Source organism: Myxocyprinus asiaticus, chromosome 31 (genome assembly GCF_019703515.2).
Source record: "Myxocyprinus asiaticus isolate MX2 ecotype Aquarium Trade chromosome 31, UBuf_Myxa_2, whole genome shotgun sequence".
NCBI classification, from domain to species: domain Eukaryota; kingdom Metazoa; phylum Chordata; class Actinopteri; order Cypriniformes; family Catostomidae; genus Myxocyprinus; species Myxocyprinus asiaticus.
The window spans coordinates 20096515-20123949 of record NC_059374.1 but is presented as its reverse complement, the minus strand read 5'-3'; the positions used below and the strand labels follow the sequence as shown (position 1 = coordinate 20123949).

The window sequence follows — 27435 nt, the reverse complement described above, 5'->3', positions numbered from 1 at the left end:
ACACTGCCCCCAGTGGCCAAAGCGTTAAGTTTTGTTGGGCGTATTGGCACACGTGAGCTCCATTTTCCAGGTGAAATGTCCACAGAGGGGCGCCAAAAGCAAGTTGTAAAGAGAGTTGTTTTCAGTTGTACAAGATGTAATAGAGTAAAGAGGAATACATATTTGAACATAAACTTGATTACTTCCTGGTTATAACACAGGTTGCTGATGCAACGCACTTCCAGTCATACCACAAGGGAAGGTAAACATATTTTAGTCGATGAAAAAACATCTGATGGAAGATGCCGCTTGTCAGTGAGTTAGCATAATGTGGCAGATCCTAGGGTACTGGAACTTTCGGAAACCAGATGCCAATTTTTTCCATGTGATCATGTTTTAATAGTGGCAAAAAAAAATAAAATAAATAAAAAAAAAACATAAATAAGTAATACCCCTTTATAAATAAATAAAAAAATCCCTTAATATGCCCAATGCCCACAGTTGTTCAAATAGTCAGATAGTGCCGCCCCTCAACTAATGCCATTGGTTGAGTAACATTGTTGGTGTGGGTCTAAGAAGGTCGCTGAAAACAAACACAATATTTTTTTTATAGTGCCATTGAGACACTACAGTTTGAAAAAATGTATTTATGAATGGCTGTCTAATAGTTGGCACTGCATATTAAGATCGGATAGAAGAAAGTATTTTAACACTTAAAAAGTTACATACTTCAGCTTAATGACGCATGGACACCTTTGGACACCAAATGGACAATTTTCAGCGGTGTTTACAAATGCAACCGGAAAGCAATATGTAATTATATTTTCTTTGTTATCACAGTTATACTAAGGGGGGCCAATCTACCTCCACCTCTGTGAAACTGCATACATCTTCATTCGTTTACAGCAAAGTATCTTGGCACAGCGATTGTTGTGGATTTTGTGTAAACCATGACTTTGCTTGGAAACAAAACAAGTTCGTCAACAATTCTAATCTTTCCTTTGCCATGACATTCTGTATCACCAGATAATTGAGGTTTATTTTATGCTAAGCAGTTCTCTAATAAAGGTAATATCGGGGGTCTGGTTGCTCAGAGAGTATTGATGCTGACTACCACTCCTGGAGTCGCGAGTTCGAATCCAGGGTGTGCTAAGTGACTCCAGCCAGGTCTCCTAAGCAGCCAAATTGGCCCGGTTGCTAGGGAGGGTAGAGTCACATGGGGTAACCTCCTCGTGGTCACGATTAGTGGTTCTCGCTCTCAATAGGGCACGTGGTAAGTTGTGCGTGGATCGTGGAGAGTAGCATGAGCCTCCACGTGTGGAGTCTCAGCAGTGTCATGCACGACGAGCCATGTGATAAGCTGCACGGGTTGACTGTCTCACTTGTTAAGCTACCACGAGGACCTACTAAGTAGTTGGAATTGGGCATTCCAAATTGGGAGAAAAGGGGATAAAAAAACTAAAAATAAAAGGTAATATCTGTCTTTATAAATAACGTAAAATGTAGATAGTCTCTAAAGATTATTGATATGAGGGACAACAATAATCTGTCTTTATTAGATCTTTATATAGTCTGTTCGCTTGAATTCTGATGTTTGTTTTAAGGGAAAGCATTTATATTATAGTAGTATTAAATAACTTTAGAAATTACCTCAAACTCCAACATTTTCCAAATGCAAATGATATTCCACAGCTGGCGGGGGCTGCAGAGACGATCATGCTGATCCACGTCGATAGATGGCAGTACAGTGTTTAACACCACTGTAGTATCGGTACTTAAAGTACATGAAGAAGTGCAATGCTAATGTTAGCTAGAGAACTACTGAATGCTCCTTTAAATAAATAAATAAATGCCCTAGATCTGTATACAGAGACCCCAAAACATATTTGGACTCATAAGCCACACTTAAACATGTAGGAATGTTATTGCATCAGACAAGAAGCAAAACATTTTACACAAAAAAGTTTGAATGGAATAAATACGAGAAATACTGAAACTTCCTTGTTGTCAAACTTACTAAACATGTCCATAGATAATGTGATGAAGTATACCTGTGGTTACTTTGTAAGGACACAGGCACTAAAAATGACCGTGGGATCAGTTAGTTAATAGTCATTGTAAAAAAGGCTCAGAAAAGTTAGGTTATTTCTGATATGAAGTCTAGCATAATTTGTTTGCAGATGCCACTTGTTTTTTTTTATTTTGTTTTGTTATCTAATGCAATGAAATTCATGTGTAACTTAAATGTCCAAATACTTTAAGGCCACTGTAGCCAAGCACTCTGTAATCATTATACTGCATCCTGTTTAACCATCATTTATATCTGTACTTCTGTTATATTGGCTTATTATTCCTTCTATAGAGACTGCCGTTAGAGGATACAGTCTGACACTGGTATTCCAGAATGCACTAATTAATTTGCTCTCTGGGTATAAAAGCGTTTCATGGGGCTAATGATCCACATGTTGAATCTATATAAAGGTTGAGTCCTAATTAAAACAAGGTGCCATACTTTTGTTATCTGTATAGATTTGAGATGCTAAACGTTTCCATGACAGCCAATTTATAAGCTTTTGGATTAGAATCAGGATTCTCTCAAATATTTGTATTATTTTTACAGTAATGTACAATATTAGCACAACGAGGGTGCAATGCCGCCTGTGTTCCAAAAGGAGAAAGACGATAACCCTCTCTAAAACGTTGGCATGTAACTGTAACTCACTGTGGCACACACTGTATAAATACTTAATGCATGTCGACATAGGGCTGGTGTTAACGATGCCCAGAATTTTATACCTTCTCTCCTAAACTTGTAAACATCGTGCTCTCCATTTCAGTTTGGATTGGAGGACATAGCTCACCCATTTTCAGAAACCTCTCTAGCACTGGACTTCAGCCATCACTTACTCAGAGTAAAGTGAGCAATGCTGTCAACACTTTCATACATGTTCTGGACTTAACCAGGCATGAATTCCATATTTCTGTGGATTTCGTTGCAGAGCCAAGACAGTATTCCTCTATGAGGACTGAAACGGTGGAGGAAAAGAGTGTTGGCAGAGTTACCAATAATCTAGGGCTAGACATTTCTCTGCAGTCAACATAGTCTCTATTACACATACATGTTTGTACATCTGGATAGACACTGAAACATACAAAATCAACATACTGAAAATGAGCATGTTAAGATGCATATCAATATGCTGATAACTACAGTACTATCAGTGTAAGTCAGTGCATGTAAACGCGCTCAGTGTCTAAAAAGTAAAGCCTTTTAACAACTTTTGACAACAGATGTTTACTGAAGGTTGATAGAATATTGAATTAATTGGCTACTTCTAATTGTATTTTATTTGATTTTATTAGATGTCATGCTTGTTGAGGTTTGATGAGAATTAAATTCAGCCATACAAAGACTGATATGTCTGATATGTATTTCATTTATAAATACATTTTCCATTAAAATGGCTTTCTCGGACAAGTATTAAACTTGTTCACCTGCAGCGGTATCCTTGCAAAGGTTCTGGTCTGACCAGGGGTGTGTTTCCCGTACAACTACGTAACTCTTTGCTTAACCACCATAGTACGATGCATCATTGAAGAAAACTAGCTAGTGAAGACTGTTTCCCGAAACCGTAGTTACTATGTCGCACATCCATTGTTCAATATGATAACAATAAAGAGCTGTCGTTAATGACGTTATGCAGGGGGTGGAGTAAAAACTTCTGAGGATATCAAATTATAATAACTAATTTAAACATACTTCAGAAAGCTGTATAATGCGTGAAAGTTGCTGAAGACACGAAAGTGGTGTGCACTACGTAATGCAACAGGTGCGTTGCAATAGTGGGGTATCCCTTTACATCAGACTTTGGGGTTCCCCCGAAGCATTTGAGCACATCCTGTATGCACTCTTCAAAAACATAAGAACTACACTTATGCGTTAACATGGACACAAAAGCAGTGTTCTTCAACAGAAACCATGTGTGTTAAAGTGATTTCTCTAAAGAGCCTTTACGAAAACGGCTGCATTCGTGTCTACGTGTCTTTTCAGAATGTCGCTTTCTGCCAATCCTTGGAATAAGCAGTTTTCTGCATGCAAACGTGGTCAAAGTCTTGATAGAATGAAAGATATATATGGAATAAAAGATATAGAAGCCACAGTGAAGTCAAATGATGTCCACACAGCAAACTAACAAGGAACTATGCTTCTAACCACAGGTAAGGAGCCGTAGTTCCAACCACACAACTTTGCGATGCAGTTCGTTCAAACCATTGAACTATGTTGGTAACAATGGACCATGCGACCATAGTTGGCTAACAATGCACCACAGTTGTCAGAGGATTTGTAAAGATTTGTACATCTTTAAAGTAGTACTCACATAAAAGCGTTAATGTTTGAGACGCTGTGAATACGTTGATATTGTACATTTCAATGTCTATTTAAATGTACAAAAATGTATACAGGTGCATCTCAGTAAATTAGAATGTCGTGGAAAAGTTCATTTATTTCAGTAATTCAACTCAAATTGTGAAACTTGTGTATTAAATAAATTCAATGCACACAGACTGAAGTAGTTTAAGTCTTTGGTTCTTTTAATTGTGATGATTTTGGCACACATTTAACAAAAACCCACCAATTCGCTATCTCAACAAATTAGAATATGGTGACATGCCAATCAGCTAATCAACTCAAAACACCTGCAAAGGTTTCCTGAGCCTTCAAAATGGTCTCTCAGTTTGGTTCACTAGGCTACACAATCATGGGGAAGACTGCTGATCTGACAGTTGTCCAGAAGACAATCATTGACACCCTTCACAAGGAGGGTAAGCCACAAACATTCATTGCCAAAGAAGCTGGCTGTTCACAGAGTGCTGTATCCAAGCATGTTAACAGAAAGTTGAGTGGAAGGAAAAAGTGTGGAAGAAAAAAATGCACAACCAACAGAGAGAACCGCAGCCTTATGAGGATTGTCAAGCAAAATCGATTCAAGAATTTGGGTGAACTTCACAAGGAATGGACTGAGGCTGGGGTCAAGGCCACCACACACAGACGTGTCAAGGAATTTGGCTACAGTTGTCGTATTCCTCTTGTTAAGCCACTCCTGAACCACAGACAACGTCAGAGGCGTCTTACCTGGGCTAAGGAGAAGAAGAACTGGACTGTTGCCCAGTGGTCCAAAGTCCTCTTTTCAGATGAGAGCAAGTTTTGTATTTCATTTGGAAACCAAGGTCCTAGAGTCTGGAGGAAGGGTGGAGAAGCTCATAGCCCAAGTTGCTTGAAGTCCAGTGTTAAGTTTCCACAGTCTGTGATGATTTGAGGTGCAATGTCATCTGCTGGTGTTGGTCCATTGTGTTTTATGAAAAGCAAAGTCACTGCACCCGTTTACCAAGAAATTTTGGAGCACTTCATGCTTCCTTCTGCTGACCAGCTTTTTAAAGATGCTGATTTCATTTTCCAGCAGGATTTGGCACCTGCCCACACTGCCAAAAGCACCAAAAGTTGGTTAAATGACCATGGTGTTGGTGTGCTTGACTGGCCAGCAAACTCACCAGACCTGAACCCCATAGAGAATCTATGGGGTATTGTCAAGAGGAAAATGAGAAACAAGAGACCAAAAAATGCAGATGAGCTGAAGGCCTCAGTCAAAGAAACCTGGGCTTCCATACCACCTCAGCAGTGCCACAAACTGATCACCTCCATGCCACGCCGAATTGAGGCAGTAATTAAAGCAAAAGGAGCCCCTACCAAGTATTGAGTACATATACAGTAAATGAACATACTTTCCAGAAGGCCAACAATTCACTAAAAATGTTTTTTTTATTGGTCTTATGATGTATTCTAATTTTTTGAGATAGTGAATTGGTGGGTTTTTGTTAAATGTGAGCCAAAATCATCACAATTAAAAGAACCAAAGACTTAAACTACTTCAGTCCGTGTGCACTGAATTTATTTAATACACGAGTTTCACAATTTGAGTTGAATTACTGAAATAAATGAACTTTTCCACGACATTCTAATTTATTGAGATGCACCTGTATGTATTGTAATGTAAATCTAATGTATATTACTTACAAACACCAAAAGATCACTGAAGCAGGACATTTGTCCTCAAATGTCAGTGTTTATGTGAATGTCACAGGTGAATGGCCATGCTTGGTTGTTTTTGGGTTGGATATGGAAGAGAGGATTGCGGGAGACCTGTGTGTGTGTGTGGGGGGGGGTGAGCTGGTGGCATTTGGTGCCAGGACGGAGATAGAGGCAAACAACATCATGTGCTGTTGTTTACACTAAGCCGCTGTGCTGTCATAGACAAGACCTACTAGAGAGCTGACCTACTTAAAAGCGTCCCAAAATAAAACCCATGCACTGGCGGGCAGACTAGAAAGCAGGCCAGTACATCACAGCGGCTTCTTTATTTTCCTCTCCCCCCCCTCCCGACAGAGAACTGCTTTATCGCATCCTTCACAGAGCAGAAATAAAATGTTATTAAAGGGGTTTTATTTGGGACTGGAATAGAAGCGATTTGCCTTTAAATGATTTTGGCCTAAGGGGCAAGCACTCGTCCATCTGTCTTGTGTGCTGATGATGTCACATTTCCTAAAACTCTTCCATCACGCATCTCGCTGCCCCTGGTCATTGAAGGCAAATGCACAGGAAGTGTTTTCCATTTACAGTGGGACTGATGGTACAGGTGAATTACTCACCGGGAACACATTGTGACTGTACCGATCTGCCCCACAGAATAAACAGCGGTTAAACAAGAGCAATGTATCTGTTTTTGCGTTAATTATTAAGCAGACTGTTCCTTACTTTGGTAGATTGGTCTGTCTGCCTCTCACTTTGCTACCGATTGAATCACAGCAGGGTCATCTGAGGTATAGCTAATGCGTAAGAGTCAAAACCACACATTAATCTGCATGCAAAGAAGGGGTTATATTTAGTAGCTAAATACTGTAGGGATTTACTGGTTGTTTAGATCAGTGTTACTATCAGGAATAATTAATAATTATTTCTTTAGTTATTAACAATATTTAAATTAATTAATTGAATCTAACTCATTAAAACCTCATATGGGGCTCCAGTAAATGTAGTGCGCTACGTTTAGGAGCAAGTTTGGTTATTAGCAATACTTAATAATTATCAAAGATAATTGTCAATTATTAAAATCAATAGAACATTGATGAGAATCAATGTTAGCTTTTCTAATCCTTTAAATCAACAATTATCAAAGATAATCGTTAATTGTTAACATCGATGAAACATTAATTAAAATTAACACTAGCTTATTGATCATTCAAATTCAACAATCATCAAAGATAATTATCAATTATCAAACATTAATAGAATATTAATAAGAATTAACATTGACGGGGCACCACCCTGGAACAGTCTCAATATTAGATTGTTTTCTTAGGAAAATCGACATCCGAAGAATATGGATTTTCGGGAAAAAAAACAATGAATGAAGGCTTGAATCTGAGCACTGACATCCCGTTAGCATGTGACACAGGTGTATGCAAAATAAAACAAAACACTTCTCTTTGTAATATAACAAAGTTTATTTATGCAGTAATATCAATTAATAATTAATACAATGCAGTCAATAAACTTCCGACTTACAACTACAAACTAAACAGTGATATGATTAGATATGGAAATCAAAATAATCCTATAACACATGAGGGTGTGTGTGTGAGTGTGTGTGTGTGTGTGTGTGTGTGTGTGTGTGTGTGTAAGGAGGGACGCGCACAAAATGGCAACGTGACTCTCGTGGAGAGTATGTCACGTGAGACTTCCGGCCAGGGAATATGACCGCGAATGTGGGCGGAGAGAAACCAGTCAATGGCGTCTAGCAGTTACCTTGTGTATCCGCTTGTATGATAGCTAAGGGACAAAGCTGAGCTTTATCACGAAGCTATCTACTAGCCTAAAATGTGTTCGAGAATGTTTGTGAGGGATCATGCGTGCGCGTGTTTGTGTGTGGTTAGTACGAGAGAGAGAGAGAGAGAGAGAATTAAGTGATGGCCCCAAAGCCAGTTTCGCGATCGTGGGAGAGGAAGCAGCTGTTAGTTTATCACTCAGAGACGCGGTGGACGGCTCCCATTCCGGTCTTTGATTCTTTAATGGATAAACTCAGTTTGCCGGTCTCACCCGCAATGGCGGAAATGCACAGCAGTCCAGTGTGGTTGGACCACAATACAGCAAATCAAATTTGTGATAATTAATACCCTGAGTATTAATAATGAGCGGACATGGCGGTCCGTAAACTGTACAAGCAATAAACCGTGAAACACAAGAATAACACACTATAATATTCTATCTCTGCCCAGACGTAAACCTCTTACTTGAATCGCACGAGGATGCAGAATGTGTGTTAATCCGTCCTTTACCTCAGACTCGGTTCCTCGAGGCTTGGGTGATGACGGGAGGCCGTTTCCCTGCTCTGTCAGCGGGCGGTACGGCTGCTGATTCTCGGTGGGCTGGCGAAGAATTCAGAAACGTTGACTTGATTGAAGATGGAAGAGAAATTTTTAATCTCTTCACTTCTGCAGGCAAACGGATGAAGATGCGGATTGCTCGGCGGTCTCCTTCAGATCCGTTAGAGTGTTCGGTTGAACACAGAGTAATCTCAACTCGTCCAGCGAGATGGAGATTGTATGGCCACAGTTTCAAGTCGGACGTTACTTCCTTGTGCCACGAGTCTGCACCTGAGAGCAGCGATGAGCTGCGTCTACCCACGGTGAGCAAAGTTGCTGGAAGCAAATCCCAGAAGCATTTCAGAGGTATTTCTACTCCTGATGATGTCATGGTTGAGGTGCGTTCTGTCGTGTGCCTCATCCAATAGGAGTTGAAAGTTCGATCCTTTAGTGAGCAAGGCTTCATGGGATTTGTAGTCTGTTTTGGACTCCCTTTGTTTGATTTTGGCACAATTTTTATCAGTATAATTTATGACTTACAGGTGCATCTCAATAAATTAGAATGTCGTGGAAAAGTTCATTTATTTCAGTAATACAACTCAAATTGTGAAACTCGTGTATTGAATAAATTCAGTGAACACAGACTGAAGTAGTTTAAGTCTTTGGTTCTTTTAATTGTGATGATTTTGGCTCACATTTAACAAAAACCCACCAATTCACTATCTCAAAAAATTAGAATATGGTGACATGCCAGTCAGCTAATCAACTCAAAACACCTGCAAAGGTTTCCTGAGCCTTCAAAATGGTCTCTCAGTTTGGTTCACTAGGCTACACAATCATGGGGAAGACTGCTGATCTGACAGTTGTCCAGAAGACAATCATTGACACCCTTCACAAGGAGGGTAAGCCACAAACATTCATTGCCAAAGAAGCTGGCTGTTCACAGAGTGCTGTATCCAAGCATGTTAACAGAAAGTTGAGTGGAAGGAAAAAGTGTGGAAGAAAAAGATGCACAACCAACCGAGAGAACCGCAGCCTTATGATTGTCAAGCAAAATCGATTAAAGAATTTGGGTGAACTTCACAAGGAATGGACTGACACAGAGACGTGTCAAGGAATTTGGCTACAGTTGTCATATTCCTCTTGTTAAGCCACTCCTGAACCACAGACAACGTCAGAGGCGTCTTACCTGGGCTAAGGAGAAGAAGAACTGGACTGTTGCCCAGTGGTCCAAAGTCCTCTTTTCAGATGAGAGCAAGTTTTGTATTTCATTTGGAAACCAAGGTCCTAGAGTCTGGAGGAAGGGTGGAGAAGCTCATAGCCTAAGTTGCTTGAAGTCCAGTGTTACGTTTCCACAGTCTGTGATGATTTGGGGTGCAATGTCATCTGCTGGTGTTGGTCCATTGTGTTTTTTGAAAACCAAAGTCACTGCACCCATTTACCAAGAAATTTTGGAGCACTTCATGCTTCCTTCTGCTGACCAGCTTTTTAAAGATGCTGATTTCATTTTCCAGCAGGATTTGGCACCTGCCCACACTGCCAAAAGCACCAAAAGTTGGTTAAATGACCATGGTGTTGGTGTGCTTGACTGGCCAGCAAACTCACCAGACCTGAACCCCATAGAGAATCTATGGGGTATTGTCAAGAGGAAAATGAGAAACAAGAAACCAAAAAATGCAGATGAGCTGAAGGCCACTGTCAAAGAAACCTGGGCTTCCATACCACCTCAGCAGTGCCACAAACTGAACACCTCCATGCCACGCCGAATTGAGGCAGTAATTAAAGCAAAAGGAGCCCCTACCAAGTATTGAGTACATATACAGTAAATGAACATACTTTCCAGAAGGCCAACAATTCACTAAAAATGTTTTTTTTATTGGTCTTATGATGTATTCTAATTTTTTGAGATAGTGAATTGGTGGGTATTTGTTAAATGTGAGCCAAAATCATCACAATTAAAAGAACCAAAGACTTAAACTACTTCAGTCTGTGTGCATTGAATTTATTTAATACACGAGTTTCACAATTTGAGTTGAATTACTGAAATAAATGAACTTTTCCACGACATTCTAATTTATTGAGATGCACCTGTATGTGGGGGCCTGAGTTAGGTTTTACGACTGTGTTAGGCCTGCCTTTGTCTTCTATCTGACTACATGAGGCCCAACAATACATTGAGTTTATGTTTCTCTGATATGCTTTGTTGATACTGTATACTCTTGAGAGGTTACAGGTACAGTAACTTTAACCTCCACTTGTGCATTTGAGAAGTTCCTTGTGAAAACACATACAGTAGGGGAGAATTCACTAAACAGTTGCGGCACTTTTGCGCATGGTATTTCAGCTCGCTCTTACTGCCCAAGGAAAGCAGGCAGTAAACTTAATTTTTTTTAAAAGAAAAGTTTGTGTACATTTTCTATGAACTATGGCCGTAGGAATTCATCCAATAAGGATCAAATGTGGGTGTGTTTGTGCCAATGCCTGATCTGCATAACTGACCCTTCACTAAGCCCCACCTTAAAAGTGTTTCTGACCAGTCCTGTCTTAGAAGCTGTTGCCGGGCCGCCAGTACTCTGGCAAGCATTTGCTATTTTTCAATGAGATTCTATGGGAGTGATGTGTGTTTGAGCAGTTCGAGTAGTGGGATTTTATCGAAATTATCCAAAAAATGTAAAACACTTTGTTGCCGGGTCACTTGAAATAGTGACACAAGGTACCCAGAGAGCATACACACAGTGTTATTCTTTCTTAAAAAAATAAAAATAAAAACTTTAAATAAATGTAAAGAAGACCATATTATGGATTAAACTGTGTCAGTCCTCATTCCCAAATGAGCATAAGTAACATCAGCGAGGACATCTACATTTCCTCTTAGGTAAATTAAAGCTAATAACTGAAAGTTAATTCATTTATGGATTGATTAATGTAATAGTAAAAGCTATAGGAAATAAACAGTTCACAGCATAAAAATGAGTGTGTTATGAGATGTTATAAGCAGTTCTGTTTACTTACATTAATGTTATCAGGTGTGAAATCGCTATCAAATGACGCTTTTCTCTTTTCAAGTGACTGTGATAATCATTTGCCTTAATTCTGATTCACAGTCTACACAGTTTTCAATCAATTTACTGTTTAATTAAACAATTTCTTTTACAAAAAATGTCAGATAAATATGCCTTACAATGTCACTCTTCATTCCAGCCAACTTGAGAATATTATCCATTCTCTTTATGATAATATTTTGCCAAAATCCGCGCTGTTGAAGGCAATCTCCCATTCATTCCTATGAGAAGTTCTGCAGAGCTTGTCAGAGCGAGCGACCGTAATCAAGGGGGGCGGAGCTTAGCGAAGGGTCAATTCCTATGGCCATTAAAGCAGCGCAGATATCGCCCAGAGTTTCTTGTGATTCAGGTACAACTGAATTTTCATTAAATATACATAGTGTGTACGGAACCAAACTGAACAACTATTTGTTAATGCAGTGCAATTATACAGTGCACAATATGTCAATTATATGCCTGCCAACAGAGGTTCAGTAAAAATTGCTGAATACATATTTGCTCACTAATTTTTTGTCAAAAACAAAACAATGCTATTGTTACCGTCAACCATCACAAGTTCGGGAGTGACTCTTTTTTTTTTTTGCATACACACACCAAATTATCCCGTAAATTATCATTCTGTGGGCCTCATTCATGAAACACAAGCAGAGTGAATTTCTGTGTAAATAGTTTGTGAATCAATTGTTATGTGAATTGTTGCATTCAATTCAAGCCGAAAGGTTTACGCAAGAATGTATTTATTAATGAATTATAAAGAAATTCACTCTGCTCGTGTTTGATGAAAATGGCCCACACAACACAAAAAATTTAGGGGATTTATTCATGCATTTAATGGTGCTCTCAGTAATATTTGTGTTTATGTTGCGACGTAGATGCAGCAGTTATCGATGACGATGTTCACAGTTACCGATGTCATTGTAAAAATGCGCCATTCGCAGTCAGCCATGATTAATTTATTCCGCAAATGAAAGCGTCAAATTACAAGTGATTATTGAGATAAAGCAAGTAATATTCAGCTGGTCATATGATCTCAACATGGTGGCAATCATGAATGTGCACCCAGCACCATGTAGAATAAAGCAGCTTTTTCTCTAAGACTGATCTGAATCCCCATTGCATGTTGAATGTACATCATTTTTCAGAAAAACCTATTCTACTATTACACTTTCTTTCTGTTTAAAAGTTAAGCAATTAGCAAACAATTACTGTGCACCTTTAAATGTCATCATCACCCCCAAAACTTTGCAGTGTGAATGTGGCCTTTGGAACCACTCACCAAATGTGTTTTTGCATCTGTCTGTGCCTTTTTCAATTGTTTTCCTATGTAAATATGCACTATACGGACATTTTTTAGACACAGTGTCAAGTTAAAAAGAACTTAAATGGTTAAATGGGTTTCTGCATTTTACTTTATTTGTGGCGCTTCATCTAGATTTTTTATCGCAAGGGCGTATTCTGTGTGAATGGCCCCTTGGTATAACAAACCCTTTTGATTTGCTGATATTGTGCCAGTATTGATGTTTACATCCTCTGAGAAATGGATCTCTTCTGTTCTGTCATGACCCAACTGTATCTATTAAGATTTTAAAGGGCCAGGGCTGAGTAAGCATGGACCCCCCCACTGGTTCTGCTAAGACTGATTGTCTCAGTGGTGCGGCAGATTTCCCAGCATGTCTCTTCATCACATAGTGACTAATTCTTATTGTACTATGAGTTCAATGCAAAGAGATGAAGTCATTTTGGCCTGTTAGGAGGCACCATGAAATGCAACAGGCATCACGGGGTGTCCACAGTTTTTTGCTAAGCAGGTCATTTGTTTTGAAAAGAACGTTTTCACGTGCATCTCCTCAGGCTGTGATTCCTGTTTCTCTGAGCTTTCATGGGCTGAACAGCAGGACTTCTATATTGTTAGTTTTTGTACTCAAGAGGCTGTAGTTGTAATTAGATTCTGGAGATGATTGTAGATACCTTTAAGTAGTATTAAATAAATTGCAGTCTTTGTGTAATTTACAATGTAAATAAGTCTGATTCTCAGTGTGGGAATAGTTTGATAGTCTCAAAAAGAAGTGACTTGTTTGTGAATGCTTAGATTATCTGAAACAGCTTCAAACAGAAAAGTGTGTTCTCTTCTGGTTGCTGAGAGACATGATGTTTGATTTTTGGCAAAATAAATCCTGATCAGACTAGGTGGCATGTTCAGGAAATATTCAAATGAATATTTGCCACTGATCCATCTTGTTCTTGATGAAGAAACCTGAGATGTGTGATTCACACAGTTATTATCTTGCTTATCAGTCCTGCTCACAAAACCAGCCAGATTTGATGGCTACAATAAAAGGAACAGAGTTTCACAATATGTCTCTGTGTGGACCTGCATTCTCTATCCTTATCAGAAAGACCTTCCTCTTCACCGAATTAGCCCACAACAGGTGAATCTACCCAGTTTGTCCAGAGATAAAGAGATTAGAAGTATTTGTTGAGCCTGTTTGCATAACTTTCATGTTTATATCTCCTGACAGTGGGCTTTTTTAACAAACATTGCTGAGAAGATGTGTTCTATTCACTGGTCTGACTGGCCAAATAAATGGTTGCATCATATATATGCTTTATATATGCATCACATGCAATTTTCTGCATATGATTTTAAGCATATGAAATTACACTTTTTATGTAACTCATTTAACTGATCCATGAAACCTGTCAAGAACATGTCCAGGTCACATTTCTCCCCAAACATTTTTTTATTTTATTTATTTTTTTGCGTAAAGAATAGTAAGTTGATTTTTAGGACCATTCAGAATTTTTTTGTATTATGACATTTTCATGACAACTACGCACATTTTGCCTGCAAATTCCGGAATGACCTTTTGTGTATTTTTTTTATTTTTTGGTTTTTAGAGCTGTCAGAATTAATGCATTAATGCATGCGATTAATTTTAAAAGCTTAAAGCGTTAATTTTTCTTAATCACGATTAATGCATTTATCGTTTATACAACACATGTTGGGCAGGGCGGAACCTTTGTCATTTGTCCGCCCGGAGTCATTACACTGACATACACACCACAAACTCTCACACACACGCACCAGAGCCCTTATACCAAGGTGAGTCTACAAGCTTAGCATAAAATAGCATTACGCGGCTGTTACGCTCTCTCCTTTCCTTTGATAGAGCCATGGATGTTGTTATATCAGTAAATAAAAGAATCTCTGCACACACATACAACAGCACTTCCATAATAAAAAGATGGAGAAAGGATCTCATAATGCAATTTGATGTACAAAACAAGCCCAGATGGGACTTGTGATAGAAATCAAGCATTTTATTTACCATAGAAGCATGTCAAGTCTTAACTATCATGAAAACGCAGAATGAGACACTTGTCTGCCACTGGTGCTGACGCTCTGATGCGAACCATGAATGCAGCTTCACAATTGCTGTAAGAATGTAGATAGCCACAGTCTACTGGCAGATTAATATTGTGGAGGATGAGAGTTTAAGAGATTTAATGCCCATTGAAATGAATATGCAACCTATGGGGAGATTAGTCAAACTCCCAGTTTGGGAAACGTTTAATGTTATTTAAATTGCAGTTTTAGTGCATTTCTATCTTTATACTGTGAAAGGTTGTGTTTGGAAAATGTTAATAAAGCATTATATTGTTACATTTTGTTTTCTTCCCTAAAGCCTGCTATACACTGTAGGATTTTTACAGTCCTTTAGGATAGTTGCTTGTCAGACTGTATGATAAGAACGCATTGATATCGCCATGGCACACTGTGCAACATTATGTCAGACTGTACGATACACATCGTAGCCGACTGTGGTCCCAATTGTTCCAATCAGTGAACGTGACTCACGTTACAGGAGCTTTGCGGAATAGAAGCGAAACGGTGAGATTTTCCTGCCCCGGAGGAGCATTTTTTTTTTCTGAAAGTCAGGACATCAGCATTTCCATTGCTCCAATACCACTCCATCACAAGCATAGGCTAACATGTAAAAAGAAAGATGGATTTTGTCAAATATGCCAATAATAAGACAGCCTGATCACAAATACAAAAAATGACAGATGTTGAGAATGAACACGAGTTCATTTATCATTAAATTTAAATTATTATTAAATTACAGGCAGCACAACAAATACTACCATGATGGAAATACTTTACAATTTAAATAATATATAATTTTTTCCACATTATAGTAATGAGAATGAGCATTTCTTGCATTACAGTAATGAGAATTGGGGGTGGGGGGTCCTTAAATGACATGAAAATGTCATTGTCACAAAGCCCAAATTCTCAAAGGTCCTTAAAATATGCTCCTTTTTCTTGAAGCAAAACATAATTTATTATTTCTTTCCTTGGATTTTGAGGTGAAATATGACCCGGGCATGTTCTTGAAATTTTTGGTGAGATTCACCCACTTGTTATTGTCTTGTTACTGTGTAATGTGCAAGAAATGTATTAAAGAATTTGTTGCTTCTCTCAGACTTGTAACGTCTGAATTGTTCCGATAGCAGTGTTTTAAATTCCTTCCTCTCCCTAGAATGTTACACAAAACTGCTTCTGATTCCTAGAAAAGTTTGATGTTCTCGCACTCTGCGTACCAGCACTGTGGGAATTGGATTAAGTCTCTGGCCTTTATTTTTATTCAGAACTTTGTAGTCATCGGGTGTCAAGGGGTCAACTGACCAGTTTGAAAGGCAAATCCACTCACTATTGTACAGTGAGGGGCCTTATTAGAGCTTCCCTTCAGCTGCTGTCCCTCCTCTTCCTGGGAAAAATGGGGAGGCAGCATCTCAATTAGGAATTCATTTTCTTAATTGGCAGGACGATCAACTGAGGGTGAGAAACTCCTGGTGAGGGTCTGCTGTGTCAATACAGAGGCTTTGAGGTGTATTGATTTATGGACTGGTTAAAGACAAATACATATGGCCTATTGTAAGTTCCTTCGTATTGGTTTGAAAGGAATAGTTCACCCAAAAATGAAAATGCTGTCATCATTACTCACCCTCACATTGTTCTAAACCCATATGTTAGCCTTAGTCACCATTCATTTTCATTTCATCTTTTTACCATAATGAAAGTGAAGGGTGACTAAGGTGGTACCATCTAAAATCTCATTTCTGATCCACGGAAGAAAAAAAGTCATACAGGTTTTAAACAACATTAGGGTAACATGAGTAAAATGACAGAATTTTCATTATTTTGGTGGACTATCAGTTTAACAGCCTGCATTACCCATTCCAATATTTGATGTACTTTTTTAGTTAGGTCCCATAGGTTGCATTTGAATCATCCTGAAAGATCCTTATCTTAATGCAGAGAGAAATATCAAACATCCTCGATATAAATGTTGCTCATTACGATTATTCGGACAGAGGTGTGACTCACAGCTACAGGTTTATGAATGTGAACAGAGCTGAGTGATGGGCTGCATCATGAGTTGTTGTTACACAGTGCGCCCCCTGCTGGCCTTTACCCATGATACGTAGCAAATGCCACCTCCAGGAAGAGCTAAAAGAGCTACAGTACATTCCTTTAATATAGACACTATATATTATACCTCAACAGAACAAATAAATCTGAGAGGTCTGAGAGATTTTAATAGCAAAAAAAAAAAAAAAAAAAAAACATTTGTAGCATTTTTCCTCATCTTTTATGAACAATGTCACTGGAACACGACATATAAATACAATTTTCAGTAGTAGTTTTTATCAAGTCACATACACATATTTAAAGGGGGAAATTAAAGTTGATTTTAAAATTGCTGTTTTTATTTTACACATATAATATTTGGGTCTCTAGGCAGTCGGTCACAGCTGAACATGAGGGTTAAAGCTTTTGCTGAGAAAATGATTCATTTATGTTTACCCTAAATTTATATTTCCTTCATATTTCATAAGAACTCATTGATCAGACATCATGTAATATGTATAAATATACAAAGTTTCTCTGAGGTTTAAGATCCTGGCAGCACCTGTTTCCTGTGACCTAGGCCTTATTAAGTGTTGTGAATGGAGAGGCTTGTTCTGAATGAATACTGACACCCTACAGAGTTGTACACATTTCTCTCTCTCTTAAAGCCCCGATATACTTCCGTAAAATTTCTTATTCATTCTTCTTTCAGGGATAAAAGGAAGTTCTAAACAGCCGAGCAATGACATACTGTTTCTGAACATTCAGACACCCACCACACTGCTGTGGAAGGCATGAGGAGCATTTAAACATGAGGATGCTACATGTAAAACCTAAACTAATGTGATTAAAATGTGATCAATGACTTTATGCCTCATTCTATGAGTAAAATTCAAACGAGGTCAGTAAAAGAAGTTGTTTTAACCACTCGATGATGATTTAAAGGAAAATTAATGCAGTAGAAAATTTTTAATTTGTCTTGTTTACATTATTAATTCATGACGCTAATGCGCTAACATGCTATACGCGGCGATTACACTCTGCTTTTGTAATTTATGATGACACTGATACTACTGCAAAGAGGAGCGTGTCAAAGTGTTAATGTGCAAAATAAAGAGAAAAGAATGATGACAGAGGCATATATTACTTTGGGCAGATGTATAAATGGTTTTCACTGCAGATAGCACATGAGTGAAGCAGCATATAAAACAAAAGAGTGAATGGGCACTCGAGAGTATTTGAGTAGATTTGATTCCTTTTGTAGACAAATAAAACAAGACAAAAATCGCATGACATGGTCTTGGAAAATGTCTCTAAGCGAATGATCGTAAATTTGCACCAGCTCGCTAATAACTCTACACCCCGGTTTGTTCACAGTGACTCATTTTGACTGACTAAACAATATAAACAAAATCAGCTTTCAGCCTCAAGGTAGGTGGAGCTCCAGGTCACACCTATCGATGACGTGGACCAATGATAGTAAGAAGGTGTTTAGAAGCCGGTAAGAATTTTTCTTAAGTTTGCCCCAGCGAGCTGTTACAAACCACCGAAATGAACGCAAAAACACCTTCTTTTTGGACAGATTTTGTTCTAAATGGCGTCACACCCGTTCATTCTTCGATTTCGTAGGAAGTATATCTGGGCCTTTATTCTCTCTCTCTCTCTCTCTCTCTCTCTCTCTCTCACTCTCTCTCTCTCTCTATATATATATATAAAGCACCTTTCACCTCTGTAATAAATTTCAGAGGATTATTTCCCCTTTACATAAGACAGGGATATGATTTTTTTCTCTGTACAAGAACTCTATACCACTCTTTTTTCTTTTACATTCAAAAAAGCTAAATTTAACTTGATTATATTCTATTCAGTTCAGTTCAAATAAATGAAACTTAATTCTAGGCTTTATTAACATGAGTCAAGTAATTTTTCTGTATCAGTCGCTTAACTCTTTATTGGACCGTTGTCCCTTGCAAGCAATCCGTCTACACTGTTTTAGTGTCATGTCTCTCATGTCACTCCACGCTCTTTTTTTCTCTCATAATAAAATAATTTAATTTAAACTAAACTAGATAGGTTACGTTTGTCAAGACAAACTTAGATGTTGGATTGATAAAGCCTTTTCTGAAAGTTTAAGCAATTTTAAAAGTTTGTAGGTTATACAGACCTTACAGGAAGACAAATAGCCAGCTAGATAGATAGGTATTTAGACAGCCTGTAGCTGCATCCAAAACCGCGTACTGTCACAGTATTTTCTGTACTTGATGAAGGACACACTTCTCGGGCGGTAAACAGTACGATCTTTTAGTTATGCATACGAGTAGTATGAACAGATTTCTGACATACTTCATCCAGGGGACGTGGGCATTCGTGACCCGAATATATGTAAGAAGAACAGCTGGGAAAACTATCTGCTCTGGTTTTGTTAAACAAACACCATTTAAACACATGGAACAATTATCTTAGTATAAATAGGATTTACTATTGAGAAGAGCCATCTGACTCGCGATTCATCGGCGTACCTTCAGATCCAGTGTTTTGCTCTCGAGGGATTAGGGGATTGTTAAGTGTCCAGTTGATCTGTACTTCAAAGTCTCGCCTGAAATAGTAGGTCATCCGGGTATTTCTCATTTACTGCTGTGTGAATACTGTGGATTCAGACATACTACACCATTGGCATACTGTTTTTGCCATACTATATAATAGGGAAGTGAGGATATTCGGATGCAGCGTGTCACATAGGTAGTCAGATAAACCAATGGATGGATGGATGGATGGGTGGGTTTGTTTAATTTTGAATTGGACAGTTTTTGAATTTGACATTTGGACTTTGAATTCACGAACATTCCGTTGGCTCATTTGAACATTTCGTCAATGTACGTCAATGGAATTTTTCAGATTTTTGATCGTCTGCTGTGCAAAAAACTATCTGATAAGTTATAAAAAGATATAGGACACTATATCTATATTCAAAATAAATAAAAATAGTTTGCCATTTTTATCCGATTTCCTTCACTAATGTAATTTTCTTGTTATTTTGCTTTGGTGGACTGTGTAGCTCTTTAAACTTGGTCATCTGAAATTTATTGCGGTCAACAACTGAAATGAACTGTAATGCGGTCAACAAACCTGGAACTACTCAATAGCCATGCATTTATAGAAAATGAACCTCTTGGAATATTTGTCAGCCAATCAGAATTAAGAAATAACCAATGCCTTGGTATAAAATAGATATTACCACTGTATACAATATTATCTCCCTCTCTACCTACTTTACTGATGTCTAACACATAAAACCTTAGTAAATGTTCAATAGATGATAGGGTCAAACTCTCCATTTCTCTCATTCTGATCTTTTTCCGCCTACTATGTATTAATTGCCCTGTAATTGTTTAAGATTCCAAGTCTTTAATGATTAACCAGGCACCTCAGACAGCAGAATAAGGCAGGACACAGTCCTGTGGTGGCGTCTTAATGAGGGACCGCCAAGATCTTTTGTGTTGCGGAAAAGCCACCTCAGCAGCAGTGTGCTTTAAAAGCCAGAGGAGTCATACAGATTAGCCGAGTAAGAGGTGGACCTGTGTACGTGTAAACAATAGAGCGGGTCATTCATACTCTAAGCCTGATTGTCCCCTCAATGTCCAGATGGCCTGCGGAATAAATTATACCAATAGGTACAATGCATTCCAGTGTAGGGGCTTTAGGCACAACTGTTTGTGGAGTCACATAGGGCTTTTTTCCTGTCCTAACGATTATTAACAAGTATGAGTGGTCAGCGGTTTGTGGTCTGTAAATGTAATCCCTGAGAAAGTGAGAGGGGAAGCTGGCAATAATGACAAAGAGAGGGTTGTGTGAATGATTGATGCACAGCAAAAATGCAATAGAAACGAAGAACTCCAGTATTTTGCTTCGCAGCTATGTTTGCATTGCAATTTCTGTTTAATTTAAAGCTGTTGTATTTTTTAATTCTTTAAAATACCTTTTCCTATTCAATCAAATGTAAAATTCTGTCATCATTTACTCACCTTCACGTTGTTCTAAACCTGTATGACTTTCTTTCTTCCGTGGAGCTCAGAAGGAGAAATTTTGAAGAGTCTACTCACACAAATCTATAATATGAATTTAGAATATACTACACAAGTCGTATTGCCCAATTTTATAATACTTTTATGATATTTTTGCATCCTTTTTTAGGTTTAAAAGCTCTAGTCCCCATTCATTGAGTAGCCAGTACATTCTTGAAATGTCTCCTTTTGTGATCCTTGAAAGAAAAAGTCATATGGGTTTGGAAAAACATTAGGGTAAGTAAATGACAGAATTCATGTTTTCAACCTCATGTTGTTCCAAATCCAAATGACTTTCAGCATCAGTCGCTATTTACTTTCATTGTATGGATAAAAGATGCATTGAAAGTGAATGGTGACTGATAGGGATGCACCAATGTATCGGCTGCCAATATTTATCGGGCCAATTATTGACCAAATTAAAACCACTGACAAATCGGTTATAAGCATGAAAACGGCGATATGAAAAACAATTTACAATTTATTAGTAATACACTTTGTGAAACCTTCAAATGCACAATCCAGAAATAATAATAGCCACAGTATGTAGAAGGGCTGGCACTCCTAAAAACATGTAATATTTAATTTGAATTCTTTCTCATTCTCACATTAGTGAGAAAAAACCAGCGTTACAGACGTAACGATTGTGAAAGTGGCACTTTCCTTGCGCGATTACTAAACCTTAAAAGGCTGCTTTGAAATAGTCTGCATAGGCCTTTATCACACTTCCGCTTTCGCAGAGCGTACTGTAAGTCATGTTCTTCTTTGTCTGCTGCAAGGAGTTCTAATATAAAGGGATCATTCACATGACATTTACGGCTCAGATGATTGGCTCAGTTTGCGTACTTCTAGGCCGCTAGCCGAGCAACTGCTATTGAGATGAATGGGACTGCTCTATATTAAACCTCCTTTGTCTAAATAATGACAGATATTGGGAGTTTAGGGGAAACCTTTTTGAACACAGTGTTTTTGCAATTCTGTATGGTGCTGCTAGTGCAACAGAAATGTAAGGGGCCATTCACACCAGACATGTTTTTGCATCCTACTTCGCTGTTTTTCCGGGGGGTTTTTCTTCATATATGTAAACATGCGCTAGATGGATGTCTTTGAGCGCTGTGTTATTTTGCTGTTTTTTTTAATCGTCTCACGCAGTAGCACCTCATCACAGAGTGTCAACTTAAAAAGACCTTTCTGCATTCTGCTCTATTACTTGCACTGCATCTAGCATTTTTGGTGGAAGAACACGTTCGGTCTGAACAGTTCCAAACTATGCAGCCTTCATTTAAATTTTATTTTTTTTTTTTTAAATACAGTCATTCCAATTATTATACATTTATTTTGTTTATAAGAAACATGTTTATTTCTTGTATTTACAATCCACATTAGTAAATCGTAACCAGTTCGAAATCATGGCAGAATTATGCACTAATGCTGCCGAGCTTGCAAGCCAGAGGGATAAATGTGTTTACTCTTGAAGTATTTGTCCCTCCAAACGAAATGAAACTCTGACTTTGACAGCTCCCCCTCTCTCTCTCTCTCTGTGAATCATCTGTATCTGATTCCCTGCACTAATTCCAATTTAATTGCCTGTTGCCTGCAGGCTCCTCAATAGTGGTAACAAATGGTTTGATTTTGTAGTCCTCATCAGGCAGCATTTTAAATGCAGCACTCTAACCCCACTTGAATGCCAATGAAGCCACCGCGTAGCCCTGTGTTTACTAATGCTGCTCCTCGGCTCTGTTCTTCTCATATCTGATTAAAGGGGATTTGTAGGAATAGGCGAGATGCATGCAGCCTCTTTTGCCATTGTAAATGATCTCGGGCCAGAAACAGGCAATGTTAGCTCCTTGTGTATTTTTGCTTAAGAGGCAAAGATGTGCCGCACTGGATAACTGGTTTAATCTGTTTAAACAAAGTTTTGACATTAAAGTTCAGGCACTCTGCTTGAAGATCGGTCTGACACGGCTTGTGGAATAGGAACTTTATATTAATTTTTAAAGCACACTTTATGATTAATGCGTTATTCTTCAAGAGAGGGTATCCTCATTAATTCTACATGGTAGTCTTGGCTAAAGAAATGTCCTAGATACAACTGAAAGGAATAGAAGGAAACAGAAATTTGGCAAAAGAACGAAAAACAGGGTTCATTTCCTTAATAGCCTTGAACTCTATGTGCAATCCAGTGGCCCTATTTTTAGAGCACTAGCTCTAAACGCAGCGCTATAATTTAACTCATACGTGCAAATTCAATGGGCATAGTCATGATGTTTTGGTATTTACGTGCAAGCATGCGCTAAGTCATGGCGCAAGTTGGTTTGGTGAAATTGTGCACGCAAAGTGCTAATGGGCTGGGTCAAGTGCTGTTTATTTCTGAGGTTCTTCTCATATGTGTCTTACACTGTATAGTCCCTTCCCTCAAGCACCAGCGATATAAACAAAGACAGCACATTACTAAAAATGTAGTAGTGTAAATGGACTGTATGCAATTAATTAGAAGAATAGGAATATGGACTTATGTTCTTTTGTACATTAACTGCGTCCTTGTCCTATATTTCTATGACAGTGACACACTCCTTTTATATGCATGGAAAATGTGGTTCTGGATTTGGATTTACTCTCTGTTAAAATTATAGAGAATGTAAGTGTTATTAATCATGTTGATCAAGTGACACATAGATCATGGCTAGTATTAACATTGATTGTATCTGCCTTCCAGATTAGGCTGTGGATCGAGGGATTTCTTTATTTTTTATTATTATTCATTTATTGAAACGCAAAAACTTCAACCAACATTTTCTAATCACAAATTATACTTCAAACAAAACGAAAATATTAAAATAATGAAGTGGTCAAAAAATCTTTTGTAACGACCTCCCCAAAACATTTTACACTCTCCAAATTCTTTCACCGGCCCCTTTTACAGTGACTTAAAAAAATCACTCTACGAAAACAGTGTAAAACTACTAATACAAATTAGATCATAAATACATTGTAAATATAAACATAACAATAATAATAATAATAGAAAAATAAACCATGACCGCTAGAAAGTTTAAATCTAATACATTTTTGTTTCATAAATCAGCTATAACAGTGATTGTCAGGGACATCATTTGATGTTTCACTATATTTTCAGAGTTTGGACTTCTGTTTCTCAGGAAAATAGCAAATTGTGCTTTGCGCCACTTCATTAACATACAATACACCCACAGATAGCGCAAACACCCACCCACGCCCACTTGCGCTTTTTAAAAATGTCTAATTGGTGTGACCTTCCAAAGACAGTGAAAATAATAAAATTAAAAAAATAAGTCTAATTAAAAAAGTTACAAATTATTGCAAAAGAAGTACTGGCAGAAGTTGTTTGGAATAATCTTTATTATTATTTCATTAAAGAATAAGCAGTGAAACAATGTTTTTTTTAAAAATATTATTAATATTTGTATATGGGTTATACTGTTGTAGATTTTTTGAAAATGTCTTATTTTTATCACCTTTCAATTTCTTATTTATATTACATTTAAGAAAATGTAAATTCAGTTAAATCTAGTTCAAAATACAAGTGTAATATGAGGTTTACATCCAACTGACAGTGTACATTAAAGCAAGGGTGTAGGTTTGGTTTGAAAGTTGGTAGGGAAATATAGTAAAGGATAATATTAAAAATGCTTGGTATTAAGAAAATGTGAGAAAGTCAGTCTGGTAATATAGGCAAAATAACATTAGTACCTCATTTAACAAGTATAATTTCTTCAATTAAATTAGTTTCTTATTTCTCTGCCCCATAATATTAAATATTAGCCTATTTATTATTATTATTATTATTTAAGAATTTCTAAAGAACAAACAAATTAAGAACTGACCACTAGGGCTTCACAGTTAGGAGTTTAAAATGTGATATGCGATAAACTTGGATAATGTGACAGCGATATGATAACCTAAGATTAATGGGTCAAAATCAAATGTTATCTTTAAGAAATTTTCCCTCGAGAAAATGATATCCAACAGACATGAAGTGACATTCTGTAAAATGTATTATCCAGCATTAAACAAATGGAAATCTAACCAAAGGGTAGGGTCAAATTAACAATTTACATGGGTAAAATGACATCTCAAAATAAACAAATTGTGGGGAGAATGGAGCATTGATATTTTTCCCCACTTTCTGCTTTCCAACTCCCCTCACTCCCACATAATCTTTTCTCATATTGATTTACTGTATATGTTCTTGCATTTGTATCTGAAAAAGTAGGCCTCCTGAACAAAGTAGGCTTTAGGTTTACAACTAATGACTTTTTTGATCACAAAAACATTTATTGGGAGTTAAACTGGCATCTTAAAACCCTGCCGCTCATTCACAACTGATCAAATTTCAAATTTGCCTTCCTCATGAGGGAGCTTACGGGCCGAAAAAGCAGAATTCTCCACTGGGCTGCATACAAAACTCAGGACGTTTTTGACCTAGACATGAAACCATTTGAGCACGAAAAGTATGCTTGTTTAAATCTATTGATTTCAAGGATATGTCATAACATAACAATGGAAATCTGCCTGTGAAATCTCCAGAAATTATTATTATTTTTATTTTTATTTTTATTTTATCTTACAAATGACTGTGATAGGTGCTTCCTGAACAGCGCTGAGAAAAGTCACAGATGCCACTTGACAACACCATTTATGCACTGCTTCAGAAGAGGCAGGACAATCATTTCTGCTTGGTAAAATTGCACAAATGTTGGTCGGTACATTTCCGATTTTCTGAAAGTGGATATTGACATGTTCCTATCATCCCTACCTAAATCTACACCTATGCAATAAAGATGCCAGAAGACACTCTGCAAATCGTTATTTTACAGTGTGCAGTGATATTTTTCTAAACTTGCCAATGCAATTTCCAGTGCAATGCCTTTATTTCTCCTTTCTCTTGTCATTGCATTCTGGGACAGGTGGGTCCTTTCCCACATCAGCCTCCTGCACTCATGACCTCTGACCCCACTCACACGCACCACATAAAGAGCCAAATCACCCTGATTCAACCTCTTCCCACCATCCCATTCGCTCATGACTTCTCAAAGCCTGTAAAAACAAACACAATTCCGTAAAGTTTCTGTTATTAATGTGTTTTACAGTCAATATAGTGTACTTTATGTTTTGATATCACGTAGAACTTGATATGATGTGTTTTGATATACAGTGGCCCCAAAACATATTTGGACACGTAAGTCACACTTGTGTTTCTGAATGTATACATTTTATTGCATAGATGAGAAATTATCAAACCAAGTGGCATTTGCAAACAAACTAACTTCACTTAACTATTTTTGCGAATACTTTTAAACAACTTGGTCCGAAGATGATTTTTAGTGGATGTATGAAGTCAGTTCCCCTCAAGTTCACCCAGGTGTCCTAGCAGAATAACCACAGGTGTAGTTCATCACATTAACTATGGACATGTTCCACTACATTTGACAACCAGAAAGTGTCCGATTAATTTTCTTAATCTTCATTTTTAACATTATATCTATGTTTTATTATTTGAAACCTAACAAATTAATTTTTTGTGAGATATTTTGCTTGAAAGATGTGCTTGTGCTAACTTTCTTTAAAATAAATGCCACTTGGTTTATATTATGTTCTTTAATACCATAGCATTCATTAATTTTAATGTGTGGCTTAAATATCCAAATAGGGAACACTGTAGATAAATAGTCAGATAAAGACAGGTGTTTATACTATGGTACATGTTTGTGTCCTCATGTTGAGAAACAAAGCAGACTTTTCTTTTTAAATGTTCTCCTCATTTTAAAGTACAGAATTAGCTGGCGACATATCTCTTTCTTGTGTTCTGTGTCTCTGAGGAGGTGAGGTGTGTTGTATGTAATGTGCAGCTCTGAAGCCTGTAGGAAACGGAGCATAGAGCTGCTACACCTGCTAAAAAGACACGGAGTCTCTGACACTCACTCTGAGAGAGAAACCGGCTCCATTAAAAGTCCTATTCATCCAGCTTAAGCTACTCTGTCAGCCACTTCAGAACCATTAAAGCTCTGCTGGGAGCTAGACAGAGGGAATGATGGAGACAGAGAGAAAGAGGGAATGAGAAAGGATGGGAGAGGGGAGCCGTTCTCAGAGGAACACAGTGATGGTATAAATAGTTAGAGTTGTAGAGGTAAATTATTCCTAAAGACATTAATCAGAAGTTAAGCTAAGTTCTCCATAACATTGCTTTCTCTTTCTCTCGTGCTTTTCTTGCCTGTGCTATATTTTTTTTCTCAAAGTGTCTTTTCAACAAGAAGATTGTCAACACAAATATCTGTTATGCATCTGACATAATGAATTCAGAAAATGTGTCATCGGTAGTATTTTTGTAGCATTTACAGTGAAATTTGCCTTGAACTTTTGATGCTGTTTTGTGATTCTTGGTGCTACCAAAAGTCTGATACCTCTAGTGAAACAAGTTAATACAACATTTTTACTAAAAATTATATTATGAGCATAACAA

The 27435-nt window shown here is 37.7% G+C and overlaps 1 protein-coding gene across 2 annotated transcripts in view; it reads left to right on the top strand.

The window, feature by feature from the left end:
- Positions 1-27435, top strand: part of LOC127422215 (zinc finger and BTB domain-containing protein 16-A-like) — a 95746-nt gene that overhangs the window by 46898 nt on the left and 21413 nt on the right. The gene's annotated exons all lie outside the window — the stretch shown is intronic.